This window comes from Saimiri boliviensis, chromosome 17, assembly GCF_048565385.1.
Source record: "Saimiri boliviensis isolate mSaiBol1 chromosome 17, mSaiBol1.pri, whole genome shotgun sequence".
In the NCBI taxonomy this organism is placed as follows: Eukaryota; Metazoa; Chordata; class Mammalia; order Primates; family Cebidae; genus Saimiri; species Saimiri boliviensis.
In genome coordinates this window covers 7,048,134-7,054,778 of record NC_133465.1, presented here as the reverse complement: position 1 = coordinate 7,054,778, position 6,645 = coordinate 7,048,134, and positions in this window count along the sequence as shown.

Below are 6,645 nucleotides of genomic sequence, written 5' to 3'. Positions count from 1 at the left end.
CCGGGCTCTCCTCGCTGGGTGTAGTTCTTTGCCTGTGAAATGGGGACAACGACCCTTCTGAGCTTCTAGGGGCTCATGTCAGCTATGGCGGCTCCTCCCCTGGGTCTCCTTTTCTGTAGAGCTTCTCAGGATGCCCACCCAGACCACATGAGTCCCAGGTCCACCTCAGGGCACCCTCCAGATGGGGGCTGTAGCTGTGACCTGGTGCCACCCAGGGCAGGAGTAAGACCTTTAGAAGCACCAAGCACCAAAATGATGATGTGGCCCCTTCCCTCTTCTTAGGTAAGTCATCAGAAAACAAGACTATGCTTGTGAGAAGACCAGCGCCACTGACGGGGAAGAAAACGCTGTGCAGAGTCCTGCCTGCCCTGCTCCCTGCACTGTCTCTGGGACCCCGTCCATGCAGCCTCCAACAGCTCTGCTCAGAGCACAGGGCTCCGAGACCCCATGGGCAGGGCAGGTCTGAGGCTTGGCGGGCTGGCGCTGCAGGGAGGCCGGGAGCAGGCTCCTGCCCGCTGCTGGGCTGCGGCAGTGTACCGCGGTTCACCACTTCACATTTATAGCTACAGCGCTTCTCAGCTTACTGTCCCTGTGGTCGGAGGCCTGGCTCTCTGGCAGCCACAGCTGTGGTTTGTTGGGTGCCTGCCTGAGTGCTGAGCTGGGAGGGAGGCTCAGAATGTTCCCAGGAGAGCGAGGCCCAGCCCCCAGCTTCAGGCTTGCCCTCGTCCCTTCCTAGAACCTGGCTGAGGCTGGAGGGGACCGCCAGCATAGTGAGGGGACCGCCAGCATAGTGAGGGGACCGCCAGCATAGTGAGGGGCTCCTGGCACCCCTGCTCATCTCTGGTGTTCCAGCAGGAGTAGGAACCTTGCCAGAGAGCAGGGTGGTCCTCAGGGTGGTCCTCAGAGAGCAGGGACCCCTGAAGGCAAGGGACTGGACGGAGGAGGTGAGGGTGAGTCCGGAGGCTGGAGAAAGGGCAGGAGCCAGGTGCCAACGGCCTCTTGGTCCCTGTGGTGCCATAGCCAGTGCTGTTTTCAGAGCCACCAGCTCCTCCCCTGCTGCCAAGGGCCCAGGTGGGCCTATCTGGCCGCCTACAGAGCCGGGGCTGGGCTACCTGGAGCCCGCGGTTTGATGTGTGCACAGGAAGCCTCCAAATGATTTCTAAGCTGTCAAAGCTGCTGCTCTCAAACTCGCATTTCTTTCCCCGCTGGGTTTCACCAACAGTCCCTCCACTGGAGTGGCTGGTCCTGTGTCATTCCTGCCTCACAGTGGGACTTGGTGGGTCCTCTCTGCAGGTGATGCCCCCCCCCCCGTTGACCACTGAGGACTCTGAGGCTTGGATGACCCACCTCCGAAACCCACCTTGTCTAAATGGAGGAGCCAGGACCAGGAACAGAACCCTGATTCCAAAGCCTCTGCTCTTTGCACTGCACCATGGGGTCTCCAAGCTAAGGAGCGGGACGCTGCTGGCTTGACAGAGGCCTGGGAAGAGCAGGGCCTGGCTCCTTCTGTGCACCAGCCATGCCTCTTCTGTGCTTGGGATCAGGTAAGGGGCAGATCCTGTGGCAGGCTGACTCCCTTCTCTCCCGGGGCCCTGGCTCCAGCCTGCTTCTCTGTAACTCCAGTGTCAGGGAGGGAGGGAGGGAGGGGGCCAGTCTGAGACAGGCCCCTTCGATGTCTGGAAGCTCACACCCTGCAATCGAGGGAAACCCCAGAGAGCAAACAGGGGTGGGGAGGTGAGGCAGGTAGGGCCATGATTACTGGGTGGGGTATAGAAGGAACTGGTTCAAGGGCAGGGCCCAGCTTGGGGAGGTGAGATGGGAGGGCTGTTACCTAAAAACAGACCTGATTTTCATATAAATAGAACACCTATTCACTGTGTTTCTTTTTTTAAAGTCAGGATTTTCGTGTTTTCTTCCTTAGCAAACATCCTGGCATGCCAGCCTGGGGTGGTTTCGGCCAGTAACATGGGCAGTTGGCTGGTTCAGGTCATGGTGCCCTTAATCTGGGGCTGAAGCAGTGTGTGGTGTGGTGTGGTGTGGTGTGTGTGTGTGTGTGTGTGTGTGTGTGTGTGTGTGTTTGTAACTGCAAAGAGCAATTCAGTTCTGCATTTACTGACCCTTGCTAGACGCTTATTTCGTGCTGCGAGATGGGGTCACAGGGAAGAATCAGGCTCTGTCCCTGTCCTGGAGGACACATCCAGTAAATGGGGTTAGCTTGGTCTGTGTGAATTGAGTGGGAGTTTTCTAGATTATTTTTTTCTTGCAAGAACAGTTACTGAGCACCTACTACGTGCTATGTATAAAACTGGCAACAAACAGACAGGAGACAGGCCCTGCCCTTGAGAAGTCTAGCAGGAGACAGTGATAAATCATTCTATTATAAAGACACATGCACACATACGTTTATTGTGGCACTTCACAATAGCAAAGACTTGGAACCAACCCAAATGCCTATAAATGATAGACTGGATAAAGAAAATGTAGCACATATACACCATGGAATACTATGCAGCCATGAAAAAGGATGAGTTCATGTCCTTTGCGGGGACATGGATAAAGCTGGAAAACATCATTCTCAGCAAACTGACACAAGAACAGAAAACCAAACACCACACGTTCTCACTCATCAGTGGGTGTTGAACAATGAGAACACATGAACACAGAGAGGGGAACATCACACACCAGGTCCTGTCAGTGGGGGGTGGGGAAGGCTGGGGAGGGATAGCAGGGGGTGGGTAGATTGGAGAGGGATAGCATTAGGAGAAATACCTAATGTAGATGATGGGGTGATAGATGCAGCCAACCGCCATGGCACGTGTATACCTATGTAACAAACCTGCACGTTCTGCACATGTCCCCCAGAGCTTAAAGTATATATACAAAAAAAGAATAGTGACAGTACAATGTCTTCAGGGTTAAAACAGAAGCATGTGTAAGAGACACCGTTGGCTGGAAGAGGGAATCATCCATGTGGGGACGTGAGAACAAGGAACAAGACCCCATGCAGGGAGCTGGCTTGTCCTCTGGTGTGGCTGAGGCAAGGGAGCAGTGCGTAACAGGAGGAGACGGGGCTGGGAGACAGGTACCGGGCCTGAGCTTCCTTAGACCTAAGAGCTTAGCAAGCTGCCCAAGGCCATAGGACCACCCAGGGGTTGAGGAGACGTAGCCAGGCGCGGGCCTGGTGGTCTCAGGCCAGTTGCCTGTGGATGTGCTGTGTGGTCTAGGGGTGTCAGGACAACTCAGTCCCAGCTGTGACTCCTTCACTTACTCACCTAGGCGGCCTTGAGCTACACACAGCACCCCTCTGAGCTCATCTGTTCACGTCTCAACTGGAAATTGTGATACCTCTAACCACGCCTCCTTGGCAGAGTGACAGGAGGAGTACATGAGACGGTGTGTGAGGGGCCCGGCTAGAGCAGGTCCCACAGCGCCTGATGAATGGGTGCTGATCTGCCAATCCCGCAAGGCTACGGGGAGGTGGGACTGGACCTGGAAGGGCCGCGTGGAGAAAGGGCATATGGCCCTCCTGACTCCTGCGGGTAACCCAGGTCCACGAGCAGGGGCTCTGTCCGGGGTGCCATGGTGGGGCTGAAGGGTGGTGCTCCCTGGTGTGTCCAGGCGTGGGAGCTGGGGTAGCCCACTGGAAGAGAGCCTTAGTTGGCCCAGGCCTGGTTAGCCTAGCTGTCCTTGTAAGCCTGGCCTCTTCACACGCCTTTGACGTTTTATTTCTTCTCTGAACTTACGCCTCTTTGGGCAATACCAGCCTGTCTGTGACAACTGTGCCGAATGACCAGGGCTTGGCCCATCTGAGCTTGGGACTCTGGTCAGGGCCAGGGGAGAGCAGCATTTGGGAATATTCAAGAACGGTGCTCACCTGCGTTTTCAGGCCCCCGGCTCGGCCCTTGAGGTCCAGGGCTCAGGTCGGGCAAAGCGGTAGCATCCCAACGGCTCCCACGCCATCCGTGGCCACCTCCAAACCCCGGTGCTGACTTGGCCTTCGTGGAGGCTGCCCTGGGAGGGGCTCCAACAGGACAGGCCCTGAGAAAGGCCCGTTACCTGCCAGTGCTTGGCCTCCAAAATAGAATGCGAAGAGAGCAAAACCTTTAATTCCACGCGTCCCAACAGCAGGTTGGTGTGGGGATAACTATGATCTGATGGGTCTTGAGCTGTAATTACGGAGTCAGAATAAAAAATTACAGGCATTGTGTGGGCTTGTTTTAAATATAACGTAATCCATACCGTCCTCTCTCTTATTTGCTGGATTTGAGGTGGAGGCTTTGGCAGTTGGCACAGGTTTTGCCTGACGCGTAGCAGATAAAAATGGCTTTTGCTCAGTGAGGAGGGCATGGGGGGAGGCCTCTGAGACCCCTGGTGTTCCCGACAGCCCACTTCCCACAACCACAGGCATGTGTGTGTCCGTGCGAGCCCTCTTTGCCGATCGCGCTATCTGCATGTTGTGTTTCTCAGCTGGCCTCCCTGTTTCCCGTCTCCCTTTGTAAAACCCAGATTTGATGCTCTCTGTCTGTAGGGTGAATCCAAACTCCAAGTTCCTTTATGACTTGGCTGCAATCCACATGCCAGCATCCTAGCCGGGAGCAGCAGCTATGGCGTGGAGGTGAAGGGCAAGGGCCCTGGGACCCAGCGGCACAGGCTCACACTCAGGCTCTAAGTCTTAGTAATTACATGTGAGTTGTCTGGGAAGCTTCCTTGTTTTTTTTGTTTTTTTTGTTTTTTTTTGAGATGGAGTTTCGCTCTTGTTGCCCAGGCTGGAGTACAATGGCATGACCTTGGCTCACTGCAACCTCCACCTCCTGGGTTCACCCGATTCTCCTGCCTCAGCCTTTTGAGTACTTGGGATTACAGGCACACACCACCATGCCCAGCTAATTTTTCTATTTTTAGTAGAGAAAGGGGTTCACTATGTTGGCCAGGCTGGCCTCGGACTCCTGACCTCAGGTCATCAGCCCGCCTCGGCCTCCCAAAGTGCTGGGGTTACAGGTGTGGGCCACCGTGCCTGGCCAGGCAGCTTCCTTGACTTTAATCTATGTGCCTTAGCTCCTGCACCTCTCACTGTTCATGCAGGGTTGCTGTGAAGACAGAATGAAATAACACACTCCTAGAATGACCCTCGGCATGTCCCTTTTCTTCTCCAAGCCTTAGTTGACTGATCATTGAAAGGAGGCAACAGAAATATTGACTTTCGAGTTAGTCAATGTTTCTTTCAATGATATTTCTTGGTGTAGTTGATGGTGTGTGGAGAGATGGGCATGTGTTAGTTCAACCTTTCTCAAAAGTAAAATAAAAATACACATGCGAAGTCTGAAAACATGCCATACCCCATGAGCAGGAATCTAAGCTAAGGGAAAAATAAAAATGTGGATAAACGTTTATGCATAGAGATGCTGACTTTAGTATGCTTTGTTTTGTTTCTGAGATGGAGTCTCAGTCTGTTGCCCAGGCTGGAGTGCAGTGGGGCGATCTTGGCTCACTGCAACCTCCACCTCCTAGGTTCAAGTGATCCTCCCACCTCAGCCTCTCCAACTCCAGCCCCCAAGTAGCTGCGACTACAGGTGTGAGCCACCATACCCAGTACTTTTTTTTAGTAGAGATGGGGTTTCACCATGTTGGCCAGGCTTGTCTCAAACTCCTGACCTCAGGTGGTCCACTTGCCTTGGCCTCCCAACATGCTGGGATGACAGGCGTGAGCAGCAATGCCTGGCCCAAGATGCTTACTTAAGTATGTTTTTATACCCTTGAAAAACTGAAAACGTACATACCTAACATTTAGGTAATAGTAATTAAGGTGTGTCAGCTCAAAAGACTATTATGCAGTCATTAATGGTGTCTTTAAAGAATATTTCATTATGTTGAAAAGGCTATGTATGATCTGAGGTGAATAAAGCAGATACAGAATCACATATAATATACGACCTCAGTGATAATAAAAATATGCACAGAAAAGGTTGATAGTGAAATAGAATAGCAGTTATCTTTGATGAACTGATAGGAGGATTAATATTTCCTCCCTTATAGTTTTCTGTATTTTTCAAATATCCTAGAAACAGGCACGCATTACTTGTATACTTTTTTAAAAGCTTAACATTAAAAAGTTAAATAAAATGCGAGGGTAGAGGTTGATGTCAGAGTTCCCTTCTGGCTGGGATTACAGATGTGAGCCACTGTGCCCAGGTGAGGCTACCTGAAAAAAATCAAAGGGTCTTTGATGAGGTCCTGGTGGAAAGAAGGGTGCCACGTGAGTCCCCAGAGGTAGCTCCCCAGGGAGGAAGCCCTTGGAGGCAGGAGCCTAGAGCCCTGTGCCCAGACTCTAGACTGCAGCTTGTCAGGGCTTGGCTAGGACCTCCATGAACCAGCTCCACACCTGGCCAGTTAGAAACCAGAGAAAGTCAGAGGAATCAGAGGCTGAGAGAGTGAGACAGGCAGGCTTAGAGAGACAGCAAGAACAACAGTCAGCGGGAGGCAGGCAGAGGTGTGGGGAGACACAGGCTGAGAGACAGACAGTGGCTGAGACGGGGCGGAGAGGCCCCCACTAGGCAGACTGTGCGTATCAGCACCTACAGACAGGCTCACCCTGGAGATCATCAGGGAATGCAAATTAAAGGACCCCTGATGTGCCATTAATTTTGC